Source organism: Cherax quadricarinatus, chromosome 1 (assembly GCF_038502225.1).
Source record: "Cherax quadricarinatus isolate ZL_2023a chromosome 1, ASM3850222v1, whole genome shotgun sequence".
NCBI lineage: Eukaryota > Metazoa > Arthropoda > Malacostraca > Decapoda > Parastacidae > Cherax > Cherax quadricarinatus.
Genome location: NC_091292.1, coordinates 83,215,197 through 83,241,828, shown reverse-complemented (window position 1 = coordinate 83,241,828; position 26,632 = coordinate 83,215,197). Strand labels below are relative to the sequence as shown.

The window sequence follows — 26,632 nt, the reverse complement described above, 5'->3', positions numbered from 1 at the left end:
GGATATGGGTGCTGAAATTTAGGTTGTTGTCGAGGTATAGGCCTAGGAATTTGCCCTCATTATGTCTGGCAATTAGTGTGTTGTTGATCTTAATGTTATGTTGCGCAACACCTGCTGTGCTACCAAACATAATATAGTAGGTTTTGTCAGTGTTAAGTGTAAGTTTATTGGCTGTCATCCAAGTTGATATTTTGAGCAGCTCCTCGTTAACAATGGTGTTGAGGATGGCAAGATTAGGGTGGGAGATGACATAAGTCATGTCGTCAGCAAAGAGAATGGGTTTCAGGTGTTGGGATACGTTTGGAAGTTCACTGATGTAAATGAGGAAGAGAAGGGGTCCAAGTACATTTCCCTGTGGAACTCCAGTATCAAGTGGAAATAAGACAGACAGTCCTCAATGATGCACCGACTTTCTTGGGTTATCCTGGGTGGCTAACCATCTGGGAGTTTAAAATCTAAACAAAATCTTATATTTTGTTGGAAATTCTAAAATAACATTTCAGCTCTCGGCTTCCGATTTCAAACCCATTACGCAGGACAGCATTCAATGCTTATCCTAACACAGTAACCTCCAAGTGTCAATCTTTCAAGAAATCCTTTTGGAAATACCCATTAAGCAATCTTACATCTCGTTATTTTTACTTCTTGCCTGAAAGGCACCACATGCTAGTGGCTTTTATGCCTGACAATATTTTATTACATGTAAACTAAATTACCAGTATACTGCAAAAAAAAATTATTTGTATTTGTATGTTCAGCTGAATAAACATAATAATAATAATAATAATAATAATAATAATAATAATAATAATAATAATAATCTTTATTTCTACAAGTAAATGTATAAGGTATACAGACCTTGCTGACATCAGTGACATACTATGTAGAAAGCCCCTTGATAAACGGAGCATTTCGGGCAAATAAGGTAAATTTTTGTCCCCAGGATGTAACCCACACAAGTTGACTAACACCCAGGTACCAATTTTACTGATAGGTGAACATGGACAGCAGGTACCTTAAGGAAACAGGTCCGAATGTTTCCATCCATACCAGGGATCAAAGCACGAACCTCAGTGTGTGAGTCGAGTGCACTAGTAATCAAGCTACAGGACACCTAAGAACATAAAAAAGGAATACTATAGTAGGCCTATTTTGGGTTATCCTAGGTAATTTACACAAGTTATTACATGTAGGATAATTGTACTTATGTGCACCTAAATAACTTACTTCTTTCTATTTTTCTTCGTTGGGTTTATCAGGGCCACTGACAGCTTTTGCTGTAAGAAAACTAACATATACTTATTATTTTATTTATTCTTTTACAGCTTATACAATTGACACAAAATAAAATGGTAAGATTCATCCTGGACCTGGGTCTGAGACAGCATGTAGGTCAGGATGAATTACAACAACTAGATATGCTGATCAGTGTCATTGACATGTATAATATGCAAAGTCATGGAGAAGATTAACAAGAGGAGAATGGTGGAGCACCTAGAACAGAACAAGATTATAAACAACAATCAGCACAGATTTATGGAAGGCAAATCCTGGTGCCACAAACCTACTGAAATTTTATGACAAGATAACAGAGGTAAAACACGAGAGAGGGGTGGGTTGATTGCATTTTCTTGGACTGCAAGAAGGCCTTCAACACAGTTCCTCACAAGAGATTAGTGCAGGAGCTAGAGGATCAGGCACATATAATAGGAAGGGCACTGCAATGGATCAGAGAAGATCTGATAGGGAGGCAACAAGAAGTCATGGTATGGGATGAGGTATCACAGTGGACGCCTGTGATGAGCGGGATCCCACAAAGGTCAGGCCTAGGACCAGTGCTATTTTTGGTATTATATCAATGACATGATGGAAGTGTCCCTGTTTGCAGACAATGCAAAGTTAATGAGGAGAATTAAATCAGATGAGGATCAGGCAGGACTACAAAGAGACCTGAACAGGTTGGACGCATGGTCCAGCAACTGGCTCCTTGAATTTAACCCTGCCAAATGCAAAGTCATGAAGATTGGGAAAGGGCAAAGAAGACACCAGACAGAATATAGGCTAGGTGGCCAAAGACTGCAAACCTCACTCAAGGAGAAAGATCTTGGGAAGAGTATTATACTGAGCACATCTCTGGAAGCACACATCAACCAGATAACTGCTGCAGCATATGGGCGCCTGGTAAACCTGAGAATTGCGTTCCGATACCTCAGTAAGGAATCATTCAAAACTCTGTACACCAAGTACGTCAGGCCCATACTGGAGTTTGCAGCACCAGTTTAGAATCCACACGTCAAGCACATCAGGAAATAAGAGAAAGTGCAAAGGTTTGCAACAAGGCTAGTTGTAGAGCTAAGGGGTATGTCCTATGAAGAAAGGTTAAGGGAAATCGACCTGGCAACACTGGAGGACTGGAGAGTTAGGGGAGACACAATAACGGCATACAAAATTCTGCGAGGAATAGACAAGGTGAACAGAGACAGGATATTCCAGAGATGGGACACAGAAACAAGGGGTCACAATTAGAAGTTGAAGACTCAGATGAGTCAAAGGGATGTTAGGAAGTATTTCTTCAGTCATAGAGCTGTCAGGAAGTGGAATAGTCTGGCAAGTGATGTAGTGGAAGTAGGATGAGGTATGATCAAGCTCATGGAGCAGGGAGAGAGAGGACCTAGTAGTGATCAGTGAAGAGGCAGGGCCAGGAGCTGAGTCTCGACCCCTGCAACCACAAATAGGCGAGTACAAATACGTAAATGCTGAAGACAGAGTAAAACAACTGAACCTAAATCATGTTTATAAAACTGATCACAAACAGTGTCCAGAACATCTTGCTGCCAAATTTTTAAAAACTGAGAAGAACAATTATAGTATTAGGGGAAGGAAGCACAACTTCGTAGTAACCCCAGTCAGTGGCCAGGCTACAAACACATTTTATTGTACAGCAATAATGGAATGGAACAGACTGCCTGCAAACTTCAAAACCTGCTACAGCATGAGCCAGTTCAAGAAGAGAACAAAAAGGTACCTAATGAATGTAGCTACAGAAAGAAAGGAGAGTGATTTCTTGTATAGCTAACATACATGTACCTATTATTGTGATCTGATCCTATCTTTAATGCTAGTGTAAATAACTCACTTTACCTTATTCCTAGTATATCTTCTTTCATTGTTTGAATAATTTGTTATTACAAGGACCCCAATGGAAATTACAGTGGACCCCCGGTTAACGATATTTTTTCTCTCCAGAAGTATGTTCAGGTGCCAGTACTGACCGAATTTGTTCCCATAAGGAATATTGTGAAGTAGATTAGTCCATTTCAGACCCCCAAACATACACGTACAAACGCACTTACATAAATACACTTACACAATTGGTCGCATTCGGAGGTGATCGTTATGCGGGGGTCCACTGTAGTCACTTTGAATTTTTTTAGGTTATTCTAGGTAACCTACACATCTGCTGCTATGTATGATAATTTATATAACTATTTGTGTGTACCTGTAACTGAATAAACTTATTTACTGGTCGAGTGCACTAGCAATTGAGCTACAGGACACCTAAGAACATAAAAACAGAGGAACATTGTAGCAGGCATATTTTGGGTTATCCTAGGTAATTTACACAAGTTACTCTATATGATAATTTTACTTATGTGTACCTAAATAAACTTACTTCTTTCTTTTTTGTGTGTTGGGTTTATCAAGGCCACTGACAGCTTACGCCGTAAATAAACTAACTTACTATCTTTTATTCTTTTAGAGCATATACAATTGACGCAACTGAAGCTCGCAGGACCCTATGTCTAGCTTTTATACAATGTCTTGTTCTTCATGGTACTCTGCCTTAACAACAAGAATGGGAATCTACACATATGCTGCTATGTATGATAATCTATGTAACTGTATTTATGTGTACCTTTTCTTTCTGTGTTGGGTTTATCAGGGCCACTGACAACATAAGCCATATCCAGCCCGACTTCTCGATGGCATGACAAAGATTTGTTGCTCAAGGTTGGCGATGTAAGAAAAGGAACAAAGTTCCTTTGTAAATAGAGACAAAAACTTAAGTTTCCAATTAGATCCCGTGGACCCCTTTGCCAAGCCCTAGCAGGGAGGGACGCCTACACTCCCACCTGAGTTCAGTAACCGCCTTCCCTCCAAAGACCGATAAAGAATTTCCCGCAGAGTGGAAAAAAATGGAGCTGGCTAAAAGCCGATGAACAGGTGCCCCTTCTGTCAAGTGCCCGGTGGGCAATATAGATGAGGACAAGCGTCCCAAAGAGAATGGGGGAAATTTGTCACTGATACTCAGGCGAGAGAGAGAGAGAGAGAGAGAGAGCAACGTCCACACCCGACAAAGGCTGGCACAGAAGGCCCTAAAATCTGGAATTCATTACCTGTAAATATAAAAGAAACACTGTCTGTTTATAAATTCAAGTTACTTCTCAAAAATCACTTACTCACCCAAAACCAAATAAATACTGAATAATTTTATCTTATAAATTGTAACTCATAAATGTTTCTCATAATTGTATCTCAGAAATGTTTAACCTCAGACCCAATCAAACTTTGTTATTTTTTAATTACATTACCTAACAGAATACTCCAGTCTACTGAATGCACATTATTATTATTATTATTATTATAATCAAGGGGGAAGCGCTAAACCCGGAGGATTATACAGCGCCTGGGGGGGGGGATGTGGAAGGCATTCAGGCTTAATTCGGGGAACTGGAGCACTGATCCAATTCCCTAAATCAAGAGCCCCTCACCAACATCAAGGAACCTTCCTTGAGGGGTACTGAATGCACAGCAATACAGTAAATGACCATATGACCTGTCTTTGTAATACTCATTTGTGCTTAATTGTTATCTGTTTACAATAATGTTTTACCACTGAATATATTATTGCTTAGTTAATCTTAAGTTAATTTTAAGCCAGCCCATAATGCTCTGTATACAAGGGGCTTTGGCATGTTGCACTTTATTGTATTCCTTTTTTACTTCTCTGTATCATGTTCAAATTAATAAATTAATAAATAAATAAATAAATTTATGTGAACCTGCACTTTCTTTTCTTTCTTTGTTGGGTTTATCAGGGCCACTGACAGCAGACGCTGTATCGAGCCCGGTTTCTCGATGGTACGAGAAAAAATTTTTTTTGCCCAAGGCTGGACGATGAGAGAAAAGGAACAAAAGTTCCTTTGTAAATAGAGATAGAAACTTGAAGTTTCCAATTAGATACGGTGGACGCCCTTGCCAAGCCCCAGCAGGGAGGGACGCCTACACTCCCACCTGAGTTGAGTAACCGGCTTCCCACCAAAGACCGTTAAAGAATTTCCCGCAGAGCGGAAAAAATGGAGCTGGCTAAAGTAAGCCGATGAACAGGTGCCCCTCCTGTCAAGTGCCAGGTGGGCAAAATAGATGAGGACAAGCGTCCCAGTGAGAACGGGGGAAATTTGTCACTGATACTCAAGCGAGAGAGAGACGTCCACACTCGACGAAGGCTGGCGCAGAAGTCGTAAACCTGCACCTGAATAAAAGCTTCCGCCGTGTTTTGTTGAGGGTTTATAGGGCCATCACAGCTTACGCCGTATCGAGCCCTGCTCCCAAGTTTCTGGGGAAAAAATAGTGCTCAAAGCTGAATGAACATAAGAAAGAAGGAACACTACAGCAAGCCTACTGGCCCATGCGAGGCAGATCCAAATCTCCTACTGGCTTAAATCAATGCCAAACCAAGTCAGATCAGGTCACATCCACTTAAGGAAGGGAGCACGGCATAAGACTTATTTGCACAAGCTAGTTAGGTCCAACCCACACCCACTCATGTATTTATCTAACCTATTTTTAAAACTACACAACGTTTTAGCTTCTATGAAGGCATTCGAGAGTTTGTTCCACCCATCCACAACTCTATTACCAAACCAGTGCTTTTCTTTATCCTTCCTGAATCTGATTTTTTCCAACTTAAAACCATTTCTGCGAGTCCTGTCATGGCTATTGAGAACTGAGAAGATCGTTTTTAGTTATACCGCCTGACTGACTAGTTTATTGTGCACCCTATGCTCATCCTGTGAGCGGTAGAGCAAAAATTAGTATAACAAAGATCACAATGGATCTTCATCAGATTGGTTTAACCAAGTTTGTCAAGGCTGGGAACCAAAACCAGTATTACCTGGAGTTTACCTGGAGAGAATTCCGGGGGTCAACGCCCCCGCGACCCGGTCTGTGACCAGGCCTCCTGGTGGATCAGAGCCTGATTAACCAGGCTGTTACTGCTGGCTGCACACAAACCAACGTACGAGCCACAGCCCGGCTGGTCAGGCACCGACTTGAAGACAGCCAGGGGTCTGTTGGTAATCCCCCTTATTTATGCTGGGAGGCAGTTGAACAGTCTCAGGCCCCTGACACTTATTGTGTTGTCTCTTAACGTGCTAGTGACACCCCTGCTTTTCATTGAGGGGATGTTGCATCGTCTGCCAAGTCTTTTGCTTTCGTTGCGAGTGATTTTCGTGTGCAAGTTCGGTACTAATCCCTCTAGGATTTTCCAAGTGTATATAATCATGTATCTCTCCCGCCTGCGTTCCAGGGAGTACAGGTTTAGGAACTTCAAGCGCTCCCAGTAATTGAGGTGTTTTATCTCCTGTATGTGCGCCATGAAGGTTCTCTGTACATTTTCTAGGTCAGCAATTTTACCTGCCTTGAAAGGTGCTGTTAGTGTGCAGCAATATTCCAGCCTAGATAGAACAAGCGACCTGAAGAGTGTCATCATGGGCTTGGAATCCCTAGTTTTGAAGGTTCTCATTATCCATCCTGTCATTTTTCTAGCAGAATATCCACTAGAAATTTTTATTGACCTAAGAAAAGCTTTTGACACAGTAAACCACCAAATCCTACTCCACAAACTTGACCACTACGGTATAAGAGGCCATGCGCTTGCTTATTTCAAATCTTACATTACTAATAGGTATCAGTACGTCACCATTAAAGACACAGCATCAGCAACACGGCCACTTGATACTGGAGTTCCGCAGGGAAGTGTCCTTGGTCCCCTGCTCTTCCTCATATACATCAATGACCTTCCAAACGTATCCCAACACCTGAAACCCATTCTCTTTGCTGATGACACGACTTATGTCATCTCTCACCCTAATCTTGCCACCCTCAACACCATTGTGAATGAGGAGCTGATTAAAATATCGACTTGGATGACAGCCAATAAACTTACGCTTAACACTGACAAAACTTACTATATTATGTTTGGTAGCAGAGCAGGAGATGCACAAATTAACATTAAGATTGACAACACTCTAATTACCAGAAATAATGGGGGAAAATTCCTAGGCTTATACCTTGACAACAACCTGAATTTCAGCACCCATATTCAGCATATAGCCAAAAAAGTATCCAAAACGGTTGGGATCCTCTCCAAGATACGATACTACGTGCCGCAAAATGCCCTTCTCACACTATACCACTCACTTATTTATCCATACCTCACCTATGCTATTTGTGCTTGGGGATCAACTGCAGCAACACACCTAAAGCCAATAATAACCCAACAAAAAGCTGCAGTAAGAATAATCACTAAATCCCATCCCTGGCAGCACACCCCCCCACTCTTCAAAGATCTAAACTTACTCCCAGTTCAGTACATCCACACTTACTACTGTGCAATCTATATCTACAGGGCCTTAAACTCTAATATCAACCTTGACCCAAAACGCTTTCTTGATAGTTGTGACAGAACCCACAGGCATAACACCAGACACAAACATCTCTACGACATTCCCCGTGTCCGACTAAACCTTTACAAAAATTCAATGTATGTCAAAGGCCCTAAAATCTGGAATACCCTACCTGAGAACTCTAGAACTGCAGACACATTCATCACCTTCAAAACTACCATTAGAAAACATCTTATCTCCCTGATACACCCCGTCAACTAACTACACGAATACCACCTGGTGGTTCACACTTATACTCGCTCACTCATTTGACCATAAACAGAAATATTAATCTCAGTCTTAAAATAATGAATCCTGTGATACTCCAATACTGAAACTATATACTGTGCCAAAACAAAAGCATTCACATTGCTAAACTCATAAACTAGTATTTAGTCACTTAGCCATAAGACCAACTTACCTCATAATTTGTAATATTTTACAATTAAGAATAAAACTAAGTATGCCCGAAATGCCTAGCCATGCTAAGCGTTCTAGTGGTACACTCTGTAATCACAATTTTACTACATGTAAACCAAACAATAACCAAATTTCTGTAAACTCAGCATTGTAATCCTTATAGAGAATAAACTTTGAATTTGAATTTGAATTGAATTTGATGCGATTGATACAGTGGTATGGTCCTTGTAGGTGAGATCCTCCGACATGATCACCCCCAGGTCTTTGACGTTGGTTTCTCGCTCTATTTTGTGGCAGGAATTTGTTTTGTTCTCTGATGAAGTTTTAATTTCCTCATGTTTACCATATCGGAGTAATTGAAATTTCTCATCGTTGAACTTCATATTGTTTTCTGCAGCCCATTGAAAGATTTGGTTGATGTCCGCCTGGAGCCTTGCAGTGTCTGCAATGGAAGACACTGTCATGCAGATTCGGGTGTCATCTGCAAAGGAAGACACGGTGCTGTGGCTGACATCCTTGTCTCTGTCAGATATGAGGATGAGAAACAAGATGGGAGCGAGTACTGTGCCTTGTGGAACTGAGCTTTTCACTGTAGCTGCCTCAGACTTTACTCTGTTGACTACTACTCTTAGTGTTCTGTTTGAGGAAATTATAGATACATCTACAAACTTTTCCTGTTATTCCTTTAGCACGCATTTTGTGCGCTATTACGCCATGGTCACACCTGTCGAAGGCTTTTGCAAAGTCTGTATATGTTACATCTGCATTCTTTTTGTCTTCTAGTGCATCCAGGACCTTGTCGTAGTGATCCAGTAGTTGGGACAGACGGGAGCGACCTGTTCTAAACCCATGTTGCCCTGGGTCGTGTAACTGATGGGTATCTAGATGGGTGGCGATCTTGCTTCTTAGGACCCTTTCAAAGATTTTTATGATATGGGATGTTAGTGCTGTCGGTCTGTAGTTCTTTGCTATTGCTTTACTGCCCCCTTTGTGGAGTGGGGCTATGTCTGTTGTTTTTAGTAACTGTGGGACGACCCCCGTGTCCATGCTCCCTCTCCATAGGACGGTAAAAGCTCGTGATAGGGGCTTCTTACAGTTCTTGATGAACACGGAGGTCCATGAGTCTGGCCCTGGGGCAGAGTACATGGGCATGTCATTTATCGCCTGTTCGAAGTAATTTGGCGTCAGGATAACACCAGATAGGCTTGTGTTAACCAAATTCTGTGGCTCTCTCATAAAAAATTCATTTTGATCTTCGACTCTCAGTCTGGTTAGTGGCTTGCTAAAAACTGAGTCATATTGGGACTTGAGTAGCTCACTCATTTCCTTGCTGTCATCTGTGTAGGACCCATCTTGTTTAAGTAGGGGCCCAATATTGGATGTTGTTCTCGACTTTGATTTGGCATAGGAGAAGAAATACTTTGGGTTTCTTTCGATTTCTTTTATGGCTTTTAGTTCTTCCCGCGATTCCTGACTCCTATAAGATTCCTTTAGCTTTAGTTCGATGTTTGTTATTTCTCTGACCAGTGTCTCCCTACGCATTTCAGATATATTGGCCTCTTTTAGCCTCTCTGTTATTCTTTTCCGTCGCCTGTAAAGGGAGCGCCTGTCTCTTTCTATTTTACATCTACTCTTTCTTTTTCTTAAAGGAATAAGCCTTGATCATACATCGAGTGCCACAGAGTTAATCTGTTCTAGGCATAAGTTGGGGTCTGTGTTGCTTAGTCTATCTTCCCAGTTTATATCGTTTAGGACTTGGTTTACTTGGCCCCACTTTATGTTCTTGGTATTGAAGTTGAATTTGGTGAAGGCTCCCTCGTGACTAATCTCATTTTGTCGGTCTGGGGCTCCGCGCATACATGTCTGAACCTCGATTATGTTGTGATCTGAGGATATTGTTTTTGATATGGTGACATTTCGTATCAAATCATCATTGTTAGTGAAGATGAGGTATAGTGTATTTTCCAGTCTAGTAGGCTCTATTATTTGCTGGTTTAAGTTTAATTTTGTGCAGAGATTTAAAAGCTCGTGTGAGTGTGAGTTTTCATCAGAGCTGCCTCCTGGTGTTATCACTGTAACAACATTATTTGCTATATTCCTCCATTTTAGGTGCCTTAAGTTGAAATCCCCCAGGAGCAAGATGTTGGGGGCATGAGCTGGAAGATTTTCCAGACAGTGGTCAATTTTTAACAGCTGTTCCTGGAATTGCTGGGACGTTGCATCCGGAGGCTTGTAGACTACTGCAATGACTAGGTTTTGGTTCTTGATCTTTACTGCTAAAACTTCCACTTCATCATTTGAGGCATTAAGCAGTCTGTGCAAAGAAGTGACTGCGATATACAGGCCAACCCCTTCCCCTTTGCCTGTTCACTCTGTCGCATCTGTATAGGTTGTAACCTGGGATCCATATTTCGTTGTCCAAGTGATCCTTTATGTGGGTCTCTGTGAAAGCCGCGAACATTGCATTTGCCTCTGCAAGCAGTCCACGGATGAAAGGTATTTTGTTGTTCGTTGCTGGCTTTAGACCTTGTATATTTGCAAAGAAGAATGTCATCGGACTGGTGGTATTGGTGGTACTGGGGGGGACTTTTTTTCCGGCACTAGTATCTGTATCTGTTGGTTTGGAGTGGAGGCCATCGACTGTGGCTTCACTCCATAAATTAAGTTTATTCTCTATAAGGATTACAATGCTGAGTTTACAGAATTTAGTTATTGTGTGGTTTACATGTAGTAAAATACTAATTGAAATTAAGACGCATGTGCAACATCTGGGTATCTTTATTGTAGACGTTTCGCCATCCAGTGGCTTTATCAATACAAATTCTAGGACATAACTTGAAGACAGTAGGACTATATACAGAAGATGAGGTAATCAGTCCCTCAACCTTGGAGTAGGTGCGAAGAGCACCGTAGTCGTGGAGATTCTCCACGACTACGGTGGAGAACTGTGCAGACTACAGTGCAGAACTCCAGTGTCAAGTGGCCATGTTGATGATGCTGTGTCTTTAATGGTGACATACTGATACCTATTAGTAAGGTAGGATTTGAAATATGCAAGTGCATGGCCTCTTATACCATAATGGTCAAGTTTGTGGAGTAGGATGCGGTGGTCTACTGTGTCAAAAGCTTTTCTTAGGTCAATATAAATTCCTAGTGGATATTCCTTATTTTCTAATGCTGTGTAAAGCAGATCTAGCATTTTTATAATTGCATCATTAGTGATTTTATTTTTCCTGAATCCAAATTGGCAGGGGTTGAGTATGTTTTGTGTCGTTATAAATGAATATAGTCTCCTGTGCACGAGTTTCTCAAAGATTTTGGATAGCAATGGTAAGTTTGATATTGGACTATAGTTGTTTAAATCTGTAGGGTCACCACCTTTATGTATTGGTGTAACCCTTGCTGTCTTGAGTAGTTTCGGGAAGGTGCTAGTTTCTAGTGACTTGTTAAAAAGTAATGAAATAGCATGCGAAAGGACATGGGCCGCTCACTTGTACAATAATGGTGGGACATGAGACAGATTCCCTGAGTTATTTTTAAGTGACTTTATAATCTCGGTGACTTCCATGGGCTCAGTTGGTACAAGATAGAAGGAATTTGGGAAATTCCCATCTAGGTAGGCCCCGGCATGGGCATTGGTACATGGGATTTTATTGGCGAGATTAGATCCTATGGTTGAGAAGAAGTCGTTTATCTTGTTAGCTGTGTCAGTGGGATGCAGTGGTGTTTCATTAGGTTTAGTTAGGACAATATTCTTGGGTTTTTTTTCAGCTTGTTGGTCCCTAAAATCTGGGAGAGTATTTTCCAGGTCTTTTTTATATCTCCTCTTGTGTCAGTGAATCTACTGGAGTAGTATAGTTGTTTGGCTTTCTTTATTACTTTGGTGAGAACTGATGAATAGTGTTTAAGAATATCTTTGTGTATTAAGCCCTGTCTATATTGCTTTTCATATTGGTGTTTCTTATCAATGGATTTCAGAATGAACTGGTTAGCCATGGGCAAGCAAGCTGTTTATTCGTGATCTGTTTCGTTTTTATAGGACAGTGTTTGTTGTATGGAGTTTACCTGGAGAGAGTTCCAGGGGTCAACGCCCCCGCGGCCCGGTCTGTGACCAGGCCTCCTCGTGGATCAGAGCCTGATCAACCAGGCTGTTGCTGCTGGCTGCACGCAAACCAACGTACGAACCACAGCCCGGCTGGTCAGGAACCGCCTTTAAGTGCTTGTCCAGTGCCAGCTTGAAGACTGCCAGGGGTCTGTTGGTAATCCCCCTTATGTATGCTGGGAGGCAGTTGAACAGTCTCGGGCCCCTGACACTTATTGTATGGTCTCTTAACGTGCTAGTGACACCCCTGCTTTTCATTGGGGGGATGTTGCATCGTCTGCCAAGTCTTTTGCTTTCGTAGTGAGTGATATTCGTGTGCAAGTTCGGTACTAGTCCCTCTAGGATTTTCCAGGTGTATATAATCATGTATCTCTCCCGCCTGCGTTCCAGGGAATACAGTTTTAGGAACCTCAAGCGCTCCCAGTAATTGAGGTGTTTTATCTCCGTTATGCGCGCTGTGAAGGTTCTCTGTACATTTTCTAGGTCAGCAATTTCACCTGCCTTGAAAGGTGCTGTTAGTGTGCAGCAATATTCCAGCCTAGATAGAACAAGTGACCTGAAGAGTGTCATCATGGGCTTGGCCTCCCTAGTTTTTAAGGTTCTCATTATCCATCCTGTCATTTTTCTAGCAGATGCGATTGATACAATGTTATGGTCCTTGAAGGTGAGATCCTCCGACATGATCACTCCCAGGTCTTTGACGTTGGGGTGTTTCGCTCTATTTTGTGGCCAGAATTTGTTTTGTACTCTGATGAAGATTTAATTTCCTCGTGTTTACCATATCTGAGTAATTGAAATTTCTCATCGTTGAACTTCATGTTGTTTTCTGCAGCCCACTGAAAGATTCGGTTGATGTCCGCCTGGAGCCTTGCAGTGTCTGCAATGGAAGACACTGTCATGCAGATTCGGGTGTCATCTGCAAAGGAAGACACGGTGCTGTGGCTGACATCCTTGTCTATGTCGGATATGAGGATGAGGAACAAGATGGGAGCGAGTACTGTGCCTTGTGGAACAGAGATTTTCACCGTAGCTGCCTCAGACTTTACTCTGTTGACGACTACTCTCTGAGTTCTGTTAGTGAGGAAATTATAGATCCAACGACCGACTTTTCCTGTTATTCCTTTAGCACGCATTTTGTGCGCGATTACGCCATGGTCACACTTGTCGAAGGCTTTTGCAAAGTCTGTATATATTACATCTGCATTCTTTTTATCTTCTAGTGCATTTAGGACCTTGTCGTAGTGATCCAATAGTTGAGACAGACAGGAGCGACCTGTTCTAAACCCATGTTGCCCTGGGTTGTGTAACTGAAGGGTTTCTAGATGGGTGGTGATCTTGCTTCTTAGGACCCTTTCAAAGATTTTTATGATATGGGATGTTAGTGCTATCGGTCTGTAGTTCTTTGCTGTTGCTTTACTGCCCCCTTTGTGGAGTGGGGCTATGTCTGTTGTTTTTAGTAACTGTTGGACGACCCCCGTGTCGTAATTTGTTAAGAAAAATGTCTGTCCAGTCATCAATACCATTGGCCTTGGAGAATTCTGTAGGCCAGTCAACAGTCTTTAGGTCAGCTGTGAAATTCCTTATTGAGGCCTCGTCATGGAGTCTAAATGAAACTTTGTTGTATTCCAGTGGTAGTTTACTAATGTTTGTCAAGAGGAAGGTAGGGTAGTGGTCTGTAGTGCTATCTGTGATTATCCCTGATTTAAGGGGGGCTAGTATATTGGTCCATATGTGGTCTATTATTGTTGCACTTGTCTCAATGAACCTAGTTGGTTTAGTTATTTTTGGTATGTTCATATTGTTGATGAAATCAGTTACAGGCTGATCATCTAGTAAGCCAAGGTTGATATTGCAGTCTCCAGCTAAGAGAAGGTTTTGCTTATTCATTTGTCTGTTTGTTATTAGTGCCTTTAATTTCTCACTGAAATTTGGGATGTTTGTGTGGGGTATCCGGTAAATGGCACCGATTGTTATAGGCGTCTTAAGGTTTTTTACAGTAAAATTAGCAAAAACGTATTCCCCATATTCATCACTAAAGCAAGTGGTGCTAATGCAAGATAATTGGTTAGAGTAATAGATTGCAATACCACCCCCAACTTGGTATGGTCTGCAGTTGTGGATTGCTGTGTATCCTGGTAGAGGGTAGATATCTATTGTGTCCTGCTTAAGCCAGGTCTCAGTAAGAATAATGCAGGAGAAGGGTGCTTTTAGCGACTCAAGGAGTGCCAGGAGGTCATCATAGTGTTTGGTTAAAGACCTGATGTTGTGGTTAAGAACTGATAGACTTTTAGCATTGTTTAGGATAGTGGTGGCTTGTGATGCTGTGTAGTAAAGGCAGTTACTTTCCAATAGGTTTTGACTGGGTGTCAGATTATGGAGGTTTTGATCAGGGTCAACGTGATCAATCATCTTCTAGATTTAAATTGTGGTTATTTACATCCTGAGTTGTGTGTTGAGTTCTAGTACTGATATCTGTAGTGGTGGGAAGTTTGGACAAGTATATAGCTAGAGTATTTTGGTCATGTAGGGTATAGTCACTAATACACACAATGAAGTTGATGTTGTCTATGTGTTGTGCTGGAATGAGCTAAAGTACAACTAGGTATAAACTAATAATATAATAATACAAATTAAAAATAGCACCAGACTCTCATTTGTAATTGCACTAAGGTCTAATAGAATGAATTTGGTATTGTCTGTGTATTGGGCTAGAATGAGCTATAGTACAACTAGGTTTAATCTAATAATAATAATAATAAAACGACTGGATTTGGCGTACGATTTCTGCCATTTCCTGTCAGTTTTTTTCCTTCCTGGCACTAAAAATCCCCTCACTCTTGAGTGGCTGTGGCTACCCAGGTTTTCCCATGGCATGGATGTTTCGTATCTTTTTGTCCCCTTAACATTGAGCATGTTCTTTTACACCTGCTGCCCTTGTTCACCTACCAGTAAGTAGGTACCTGGGTGTTAGTCGACTGGTGTGGGTAGCATCCTGGAGGATAAGATAAAAGGAGCCCATTGGCAATAAGACAGACAGTCCTCGATGACGCACTTGACTGGGTTATTTTGAGTGGCTAACCTTCCGGGTTAAAAATCTGAACAAACTCTTATTGTATTTTATGCCATCTTAAGATAATCTAAACTTTTAAATAAGGAGAGAAGGCGACTATATTGCTTTGAGCCTAATGAGTGATTATTCTGAGAGCTGATTTTTGCTGAGTAACCACAACTCATCCTATGAGGGATGGTGGGGGTATACCTGGTTACCTGGGGGTTATTCCGGGGATCAACGCCCGGTCCATGACCAGGCCTCCCGGTGGATCAGGGTCTGATCAACCAGGCTGTTATTGCTGGCCGCACGCAGTCCAACGTACGAGCCACAGCCCGGCTGATCCGGCACTGACTAGGTATTGTTGTTAAAGATTCGCCGGTATTCTCCCGGCCCGGGCCTTCTCCAAGTGGTGGCCCAGCACTGGCTCCCTGTCTAGGGAGTGTCTGAGACCTAAGTCTTCCATGGGAGGAGGCACAAGTACCCCCTCATCTTGTGAGCTACAAGCTCGGGCTCAGGCACCAACCCTGCCCTAGAAGGGCTGGGCATGGTGTCGATCGTACTCCTCATCTCTGGGACCAACTGTCCCCAGACCTAGCCACATTCCCCGCCCTCACGGGGCTCGTAGGGAGAAGCTAGACCTCTCTGGTCTGCCATCCCCGCCCCAAGGGGGCTAATGGGAATGACAGTCTTGTGAGCTGAAAGTTCTGGCTCAGGCACCTACCCTGCTCTAGAAGGGCTGGGCATGATGTCGATGCTCCCGCTGGACCTCTGTGTGCTGTATGTTAAGTACAGGATTATTATTAAAGATTCGCCGGTATTCTCCCGGCCGGTAGTCCCACCCTTTTCAACATTTTGATTAATGCCTTACTTAATGCCATGCCTAGCCAGCCCCATCATTATATGGTTAGTTTTGCTGATGACATAATGATTCACACTACCGGATTCTCCAACACCCAAAACATTCTTAATCATGTACTAGCCTCGTGTCAGGACCTGGGGTTAATAATCTCAGGGGATAAAACAAAGATACTCAACAGGCGTCCTCCTCGGCAAAGAGGCACAGTTCGTCAGATCCAGTTGCATGATGGGTATCTTCTAGAATATGTAAGCAGATACAGGTATCTAGGCTTTGAGGTTCCACTACTTGGACCTGTTGTAACGAGACTTTGTCGCCAATACAAAGAAAGGCTGAGAGCACTTAGAGTTGTGGCAGGTTTTCATCCCAGGTATGGTGCTAATGTTAAAATTGTGAAAATGATGTATCTTGCTTATATTAGATCATTGGTTGATTATGCGACGCCACTACTTGCACTCGTGTCCGACTGGAAGCTTGGAGGGCTGGAAAAACTGCAAAACCAAGCAATGAGGATCATCCTAGGATGCCCTCGTACTGCCAAAATTTTAAATATGCGGAAAGAACTTAATATTCCAAGCATTAGAGATCGTGTTACTGAAAGAAATATCCTTATTGGGGTCAATATGCTTAGGCTAGCCCATTCAAACCCCTGCACAGAAGCCCTCCAAACTTTCCTCAGCACTGGTGAACATCCTTCCAGATGGATCGAAAAAACTGGAACCGACCTCCGCATGAACCAGCTACATGATCTATATCAAGTTAGACAACAGAGACATTTCCCTGCTCCATGGGATATTACCCCATTCCAAACTACCATTCCTCCATTTCCCCCCAAAACTCTTCTTAAATCACAACCAAAGCTTCGTCTTGAAGCCAAACATGATGCCTTAAACTGTATTGATAACTTAGTCACACAGAACACTCTTTCACAAATTATTTACGTCGATGGTTCTGTTCACCAGTCCACTGGTGCAGCTGGTAGTGCTGCTGTTGTCACACAGAGTGATGACTCTCATAAAGAAATTGGAGCACGCATCAACAACTGGGCCTCTACCCTTCAAACAGAACTCCTTGCACTCAAATGTGTCCATGTATCTAAGGTTGACACTTTAATTGTAACTGATTCTCTGTCATCCATAAATGCTCTCAACTCATTAAGTATAAATTGTGGCATGCTTGTGTCAGAAGCCAGACATAGATATGGTAAGATTGTGGACAGTGGAGTCAGAGTGCACATGCTGTGGATTCCATCTCACATTGGTCTTCAGATGCATGATAGAACTGATAAATTGGCTAAGCTGTATGCTTTCAAAGAGGGGGTAGATTACAATCTTGGGTTGTCAGTTAGCAGTTTGAGAACAATAATACGAAAAGAACTTCAAATGAACTTTATTGACTTAAGACTTAGGGAGATTGACACAAGTCAGTCCATCTATCATCATTCCATCATGCAGGAGGAGCCACATGTCTATGGTGCATCCAACAAAATAAGCAGACTCTTGGATGTCACTACTGCCCGGCTCCGGCTGGGTTACAAGTATCTTTGGCAGGTTAAATCACCACCACCAGATGTAGACCAAACGAAATGTAAACTTTGCCAGATGGACTATTGTCACACCTTGCGTCATTATGTACTGGAGTGTGATCAAATTAATGAATTTAGAAACAACTCACTCAGAAATGTTCAAGAAATGGCAAAGTATTTTATCCACAGTGGTATATTGCAGACCATTCTGGAGAAATACCCTGACTTTGCTAGCTGTAAATAAAGCATTACCACATGTGTGCATGTGTGTGTGTGTGTGTGTGTGTGTGTGTGTGTGTGTGTGTGTGTGTGTGTGTGTGTGTGTGTGTGTGTGTTTACCTGGAGTTTACCTGGAGAGAGTTCCGGGGGTCAACGCCCCCGCGGCCCGGTCTGTGACCAGGCCTCCTGGTGGATCAGAGCCTGATCAATCAGGCTGTTGCTGCTGGCTGCACGCAAACCAACGTACGAGCCACAGCCCGGCTGATCAGGAACCGACTTTAGGTGCTTGTCCAGTGCCAGCTTGAAGACTGCCAGGGGTCTGTTGGTAATCCCCCTTATGTGTGCTGGGAGGCAGTTGAACAGTCTCGGGCCCCTGACACTTATTGTATGGTCTCTTAACGTGCTAGTGACACCCCTGCTTTTCATTGGGGGGATGGTGCATCGTCTGCCAAGTCTTTTGCTTTCGTAGTGAGTGATTTTCGTGTGCAAGTTCGGTACTAGTCCCTCTAGGATTTTCCAGGTGTATATAATCATGTATCTCTCCCTCCTGCGTTCCAGGGAATACAGGTTTAGGAACCTCAAGCGCTCCCAGTAATTGAGGTGTTTTATCTCCGTTATGCGCGCCGTGAAAGTTCTCTGTACATTTTCTAGGTCGGCAATTTCACCTGCCTTGAAAGGTGCTGTGTGTGTGGGTGTGTGTGAGGGTGTGTGTGTGGGTGTGTGTGAGTGTGTGTGTGTGTGTGTGTGTGTGTGTGTGTGTGTGTGTGTGTGTGTGTGTGTGTGTGGGTGTGTGTGTGTGTGTGTGTGCGCGTGTGTGTGTGTGTGCGTGTGTGGGTGTGTGTGTGCGTGTGTGGGTGTGTGTGTGTGTGGGTGTGTGTGAGGGTGTGTGTGTGGGTGTGTGTGAGGGTGTGTGTGTGTGGGTGTTGGTGTGTGTGCGTGCATCCTTGTGTGTATGCATATATTTGTACGCTCGTGTGCACATGTCCGTACGTGCGCCCTCTAGCTCATTCTAGCTCAATACATAGTCAATACCAAATTCACTATACTCAATACCAAATTCACTATACTAGACCATAGTGCAATTACTAGTGAGAGACTGGTGCTATTTGTAATTTGTATTTTTATATTATTAGACTAAACCTAGTTGTACTATAGCTCTTTCTAGCTCAATACCTAGTCAATACCAAATTCACTACATTAGACCATAGTGCAATTACTAGTGAGAGACTGGTGCTATTTTTAATTTGTATTTTTATATTATTAGATTAAATTCAGTTGTACCATAGCTCATTCTAACTCAATACATAGTCAATACCAAATTCACTATACTAGACCATAGTGCAAATACTAGTGAGAGACTAGTGCTATTTTTAATTTGTATTTTTATATTATTAGATTAAACCTATTGTACTTTAGCTCCAACAAAATAAGCAGACTCTTGGATGTCACTACCACCCGGCTCCGGCTGGGTTACAAGTATCTTTGGCAGGTTAAATCACCACCACCAGATGTAGACCAAACGAAATGTAAACTTTGCCAGATGGATTATTGTCACACCTTGCGTCATTATGTACTGGAGTGCGATAAAATTAATGAATTTAGAAACAACTCACTCAGAAGTTTTCAAGAAATGGCTAAGTATTTTATCCACAGTGGTATATTACAGACCATTCTGGAGAAATACCCTGACTTTGCTAGCTGTAAATAAAGCATTACCACATATGTGCATGTGTGTGTGTGTGTGTGTGTGTGTGTGTGTGTGTGTGTGTGTGTGTGTGTGTGTGTGTGTGTGTGTGTGTGTGTGTGTGTGTGTGTGTGTGTGTCTGTGTGTGTGTGTGTTTGTGTGTATGTGTATGAGTGTGTGAGTGTGTGTGTGTGTGTGTGTGTGTGTGTGTCTGTGTGTGTGTGTGTTTGTGTGTATGTGTATGAGTGTGTGAGCGTGGGTGTGTGTGTGTGTGTGTGTGTGTGTGTGTGTGTGTTGGTGTGTTTGTGTGTATGTGTATGAGTGTGTGAGTGTGTGTGTGTGTGTGTGTGTGTGTGTGTGTGTGTGTATGAGTTTGTGTATGTGTGTGTGTGTGTGTGTGTGTGTGTGTGTGTGTGTGTGTGTGTGTGTGTGTGTGTGTGTGTGTGTGTGTGTGTGTGTTTATGTGTGTGTGTATGAATTTGTATGTGTGTGTGTGTGTGTGTGTGTGTGTGTGTGTGTGTGTGTGTGTGTGTGTGAGAGAGAGACTCAGCAATCAACATTTGCACCAATAACTCACTACAGTTGTGACCGGGTGTGGAAGTGTGAATTGCTCATTACTCTAAAATTTGTTCATGATTGCAGCCATGTATAAACGTAAGTAACCATTCTTACAGTATTCATTACCTTTGTAACTTGTGAGTTCATTATCTTTGTAACTTGTGAGTTCATTACCTTTGTAACTTGTGAGTTCATTACCTTGTACCTAGTTCAGCCATCAAAACTTTGGAGCCCGGTCCCTGGACCCATTGTGTACCTCTGTAATCTGTAAATACCTTTGTAATTTGTCATGATTGTGACTAGACCTACCTGGAGTTCATTACCTTTGTAAATTGTGAGTTCATTACCTTTGTAAATTGTGAATTCATTACCTCTGTAACTTGCTCAGCTATCAAAACTTTGAGGCCCAGTCCCTGGACCCATTATGTACCTCTGTAATCTTTTGACTACCGCCCACAGGATGGGCATGGGATGCATAATAAACATATTAAACTAAACTAAACTAACTAACTACTTTAGCTCATTCTAGCTCAAAACATAGACTCCACAAAAGTCATTATTAGACCTTACTGCAATTACAAGTGAGAGTCTTGTTCTATTTTTAATTTGTATTTTTATATTACTAGTTTATACCTAGTTGTACTTTAGTTCATTCCAGCACAACACATAGACAACATCAACTTCATTATGTGTAGTAGTGACTATACCCTACATGACCAAAATACTCTAGCTATATACTTGTCCAAACTTCCTACCACTACAGATATCAGTACCAGAACTCAACACACAACTCAGGATATAAATAACCATTATTTAAACCTAGAAGATGATTGATCACGTTGACCCTGATCTAAACCTCCATAATCTGACACCCAATCAAAACCTATTGGAAAGTAACTGCCTTTATTACACAGCATCACAAGCCACCACTATCCTAAACAATGCTAAAAGTCTATCAGTACTTAACTACAACATCAGGTCCTTAAGCAAACACTATGATGACCTCCTAGCACTCCTAGAATCACTAAAGACACCCTTCTCCTGCATTATTCTTACTGAGACCTGGCTTAAGCAGGACACAATAGATATCTACCCTCTACCAGGATACACAGCAATTCACAACTGCAGACCAAACCAAGTTGGGGGTGGTATTTCAATCTATTACTCTAACCAATTATCTTGTCTTAGCACCACTTGCTTTAGTGATGAATATGGGGAATACATTTTTGCTAATTTTACTGTAAAAAACCTTAAGACGCCTATAACAATCGGTGCCATTTACCGGATACCTCACACAAACATCCCAAATTTCAGTGAGAAATTAAAGTCACTAATAACAAACAGACAAATGAATAATCACCACCTTCTCTTAGCTGGAGACTTCAACATCAACCTTGGCTTACTAGATGATCAGCCTGTAACTGATTTCATCAACAATATGAACAACACACTTCTCATACCAACAATAACTAAACCAACCAGGCTCACTGAGACAAGTGCAACCATAATAGACCACATATGGACCAATATACTAGCCCCCCTTAAATCAGGGATAATCACAGATAGCACTACAGACCACTACCCTACCTTCCTCTTGACAAACATTAGTAAACCACCACTTGAATACAACAAAGTCTCATTTAGACTCCATGACGAGGCCTCAGTAAGGAAGTTCACAGCTGACCTAGAGACTGTTGATTGGCCTACAGAATTCTCCAAGGCCAATGGTATTGATGACTGGACAGACATTTTTCTTAACAAATTACTTAGACTATACAACAAACATTGTCCTATAAAAACAAAACAGATCACAAACAAACGGCTTGGTTGCCCATGGCTAACCAGCACCATTCTGAAATCCATTGACAAGAAACACCAATATGAAAAGCAATATAGACAGGGCTTAATACACAAAGATGCTCTTAAACACTATTCATCAGCTCTCACCAAAGTAATAAAGAAAGCCAAACAACTATACTACTCCATTAGATTCACAGACACTAGAGGAGATATAAAAAAGACCTGGAAAACACTCTCTCAGATTCTAGGGACCCACAAACTGAGAAAAACCAAGAATATTGTCCTAACTAAACCTAATGAAACACCACTACATCCCACTGACACAGCTAACAAGATAAACGACTTCTTCTCAAACATAGGATCTAATCTCGCCAGTAAAATCCCACTTACCAATGCCCATACCTAGATGGGAATTTCCCTAATTCCTTCTATCTTGCACCAACTGAGCCCACGGAAGTCATTGAGTCCACACAGAGGCGGATCAGATCAAGAAAGACAACAGTGGGGATAGGGAGATGAAGAAACCCTTCATGGGCCTTCTCTCTAAGGAAATCAAGGACATCATCAAGAGGGACATTGGTGAAGAGGGACTCAACGTCAAGACTAAGCATCTTACAGGTTGGGAGAGAGCGAACCCGTTCAATGAAGTCTTGAGAGTGACGGAGGTGGGCAGGATGTCTTTCTTGATCTGATCCGCCTCTGTGTGGACTCTAACTCCTTTTCCTTCCAAGGGAAATATTATTCTCAAACCTTCGGTGTCGCTATGGGCTCTCCTCTCTCTCCTGTCCTTGCTAATCTTTACATGGAATACTTCGAGACTGTTCTTCTTCCTACCCTCGATGTGCAACCTTCACTCTGGCTCCGCTATGTGGATGACATCTTTGCTCTGTGGCCTCATGACTCCAGTCTCTTCCAACCTTTTCTTGAAGCTCTTAATAATCTTGCCCCTTCCATAAAGTTTAAAGCTGAATGGGAATCTAATTCCTTACTTCCTTTCCTTGATGTCCATGTCCACCGCTCAGATACAGGTTTTTCCTTTTCCGTTTACCGTAAACCTATGCACAGTGGCATGTACATTCACTACTTTTCCTATCATGCTTCCCCTGTCAAGAAAAGTGTTCTTATCTCCCTCTTTCTCCGTGCCCTCCGCATCTGTGATCCTCAGTTCCTTCCAGCAGATATTTCCACTCTTCATAATTCGTTCTCCCGTCTTGGCTACCCTTCCCATTTCATAGACTCTGCCCTCTCACGTGCTAAACGCAATTTCTTCTCTCCCAAACTCTCTACTCATGGGAACTCTTCTATCCTCTGCCTTCCCTACATTTCCGGTCTTTCTAATCTCAACAATTCTCTCCGTCCCTTAGACATTAAGCTTACCTTCCGCCAGACTAACACTCTTCGCACTAATCTCGTTCATACCTCTCCTCCCTCTACAGATGTTCCTGGTGTCTACTCTATTTCTTGCTCCTCCTGTCCTCTTCAATACTTCGGAGAAACTGGTCGATCTCTTTCTGACAGACTTAGGGAGCACAAAAATAGTGTTAGGCTTGCCGACACTAACAATGCTCTTTTCTGTCACGTCAGAGATCATAGCCATCCTATTGACTGGTCTTCTGCTAAAACTGTCTTCCCTACTTCCAACTCGAACAGTCGCCGTCTAGTTGAATCCTCTCTAATACACAACTTTCCTTGTATGAACCTTAGCCCTGGCTTCGTCTCTGTAGATGACTTCCTCTCCCACTACATTGTAAAATGCTCCAAACTTCAGAACACCCGTTTACCTGGAGTTTACCTGGAGAGAGTTTCGGGGGTCAACGCCCCCGCGGCCCGGTCTGTGACCAGGCCCCCTGGTGGATCAGCGCCTGATCAACCAGGCTGTTGCTGCTGGCTGCACGCAAACCAACGTACGAGCCACAGCCCGGCTGATCAGGAACTGACTTTAGGTGCTTGTCCAGTGCCAGCTTGAAGACTGCCAGGGGTCTGTTGGTAATCCCCCTTATGTGTGCTGGGAGGCAGTTGAACAGTCTCGGGCCCCTGACACTTATTGTATGGTCTCTTAACGTGCTAGTGACACCCCTGCTTTTCATTGGGGGGATGGTGCATCGTCTGCCAAGTCTTTTGCTTTCGTAGTGAGTGATTTTCGTGTGCAAGTTCGGTACTAGTCCCTCTAGGATTTTCCATGCAATGGTCAGCGATGAACTTTTAAGGTTTTAAAGGCACCAAAGAAATGAGATGAGTTTTAATCCTTCCTTGTCTTGAAGATGGAGATATTAAAGGGTTTATGGCAGTTATGTTCTTGTTTGGTCAAGATAATACCAATGAACGAGACAATGGTTTGTATTACCGTAGGTTTTATATACCTACTAATAGAATTTTTGTATTAGAATTTGTATGCTAAAACAAAAATACATTAGTTACACTGAGATAAACATTTAACAGCTGAAGTTTCTGCGGGGAAGGGGGAGGGGGGAATATGGAACATATTATTATTATTATGAATATGAAAAATAACGAATGAAGGTGTGACGCATAAGCGGGGTTTCTCTCCCTGAAGGCCACAATTATCGAACTTGAGAGAACCTACAAATGGAAGACATAGACTCAGAGACATTTTCGATGACATGTTTTACTTAACCTGAATCCTCACTTTTTCTTTTTCTTTTTCTTCTTCCTCTTCCCCTTTCCTCTCTCCTTTTCTCCTCTGGGTTGTCTTTCTCTCTCCTGCCTCGTGTTTCTGTTCCTTCTTCATTTATTTTATTTCACCACTTCCCCTTTCACGCACCTCTGTGCGCTTGCTCTCCCTCTGTGGGTATCTAGCTCTCTTGCAGTGCTCCCCTTCCTTTGTATTTGACTGGCTCGTCTTCCTTATTTCCCACTTCTTCCGCTACCACTACTACTACCTCTTCTTCTTCTACTACAACTACTGTTGAGATTGAGACACATGTGCGGCGTCTGGTTGTCTTTGTTGTGGACGTTTCGCCATCCAGTGGCTGGCTGGATGGCGAAACGTCTACGATGGGGATGCCCGGGCGTTGTGCATGTGTCTTGATTTCATCCTGTCGGTATTATATACAATTCTTGTACTACTACTACTACTACCACCTCTTCCTGCCTATATATAGCCGTCCTGCTCCACCTCTGTTAGTGTGACTTTGTCAATGGTCCAAGTCGGACCGAAACGTCGTCGTAAGCTTCTCTCTTTTATGTGCGGGTTATTTGTGTAGTGTACCAAATTCTGTATACTCAGCATTGTAATCCTTATAGAGAATAAACTTTGAATTGAATTGAATTGAATATTGGTCTAGACTGATCACACTGGTCGAGGCTGTGATCACACTGGTCGAGGCTCTGATCGGTCGAGGCTCTGATCATACTGGTTGAGGCTCTGATCACACTGGTTGAGGCTCTGATCACACTGGTTGAGGCTCTGATCGCACTGGTCGAGGCTCTGATCACATTGGCCTAGACTGATCACACTGGTCGAGACTCTGATCACACTGGTCTAGAATCTGATCACATTGGTCTAGACTCTTATCACACTGGTCGAGACTCTGATCACATTGGTCGAGACTCTGATCATATTCGTCTAGACTGATCACACTGGTCGAGGCTGTGATCACATTGGTCGAGGCTCTGAGTAAGTAAGTAAGTAAGTAAGTTTATTCAGGTATACACAAATACAGTTACATAGAATTATCATACATAGCAGCATATGTGTAGAGAACCTAGGATAACCCCAAAAAGTCAGACAGAGTGACTTATTTCCATTGGGGTCTAATCACACTTGTCGAAGCTCTGATCACACTGGTTGAGGCTCTGATCACACTGGTCGAGGCTGTGATCACATTGGTCGAGACTCTGATCATATTGGTCTAGACTGATCACACTGGTCGAGGCTGTGATCACATTGGTCGAGGCTCTGATCACACTCTGATCACACTGGTTGAGGCTCTGATCACACTGGTTGAGGCTCTGATCACACTGGTTGAGGCTCTGATCACACTGGTTGAGGCTCTGATCACACTGGTTGAGGCTCTGATCACACTGGTTGAGGCTCTGATCACACTGGTTGAGGCTCTGATCACACTGGTTGAGGCTCTGATCACACTGGTTGAGGCTCTGATCACACTGGTTGAGGCTCTGAGCACACTGGTCGAGGCTCTGATCACACTGGTCGAGGCTCTGATCACACTGGTCAAGGCTCTGAGGGGACTGACCGCTTCAAAATTACTTCTGTTCTCTCTGCTTGAAGTCACCTCAGTATTCCATTGAAGAATCCTACTGTGCAGGCGAAACGTTTCAGCAATAAAGTTACTCAAGTGCTGAACATCAAAATGGTATACAATACCGACAGGTTGTTAGGTAAGACACATATGCAACAGTTAGACAACTTTGAACATTAAAATGGTATAAAATACCGACAGATTGTTAGGTAAGACACATATGCAACAGTTAGGTATCTTTATTTCGAAACGTTTCGCCTACACAGTAGGCTTCTTCAGTCGAGTACAGAAAAGTTGATAGAAGCAGAAGATACTTGAAGACGATGTAATCAGTCCATCACCCTTAAAGTTTTGAGGTGGTCAGTCCCTCAGTCTGGAGAAGAGCATTGTTCCGTTGTCTGAAACAATATGAAGTTGAAGTGACAGAATGAGGCTTTATATAGTGCCAGGAGGTGAGACGTAGGTT

General features: G+C 42.5%; 1 protein-coding gene across 12 annotated transcripts in view; it reads right to left on the bottom strand.

The window, feature by feature from the left end:
• LOC128688687 (nitric oxide synthase-interacting protein homolog) overlaps positions 1–5,618 on the bottom strand; it is a 73,820-nt gene extending 68,202 nt beyond the window's left edge. Inside the window, exons 1-3 of one of the 12 annotated variants that reach the window (XM_053776678.2) lie at positions 5,064–5,524; positions 3,917–4,041; positions 1,228–1,288 (exon numbers count right to left, since the gene is read on the bottom strand). The gene's annotated coding sequence lies outside the window, so the exon portion shown is untranslated. The other 11 variants (XM_070083316.1, XM_053776674.2, XM_053776730.2 and 8 more) reach the window with 11 other exon arrangements.
• Positions 5,619–26,632: the final 21,014 nt, after the last annotated feature.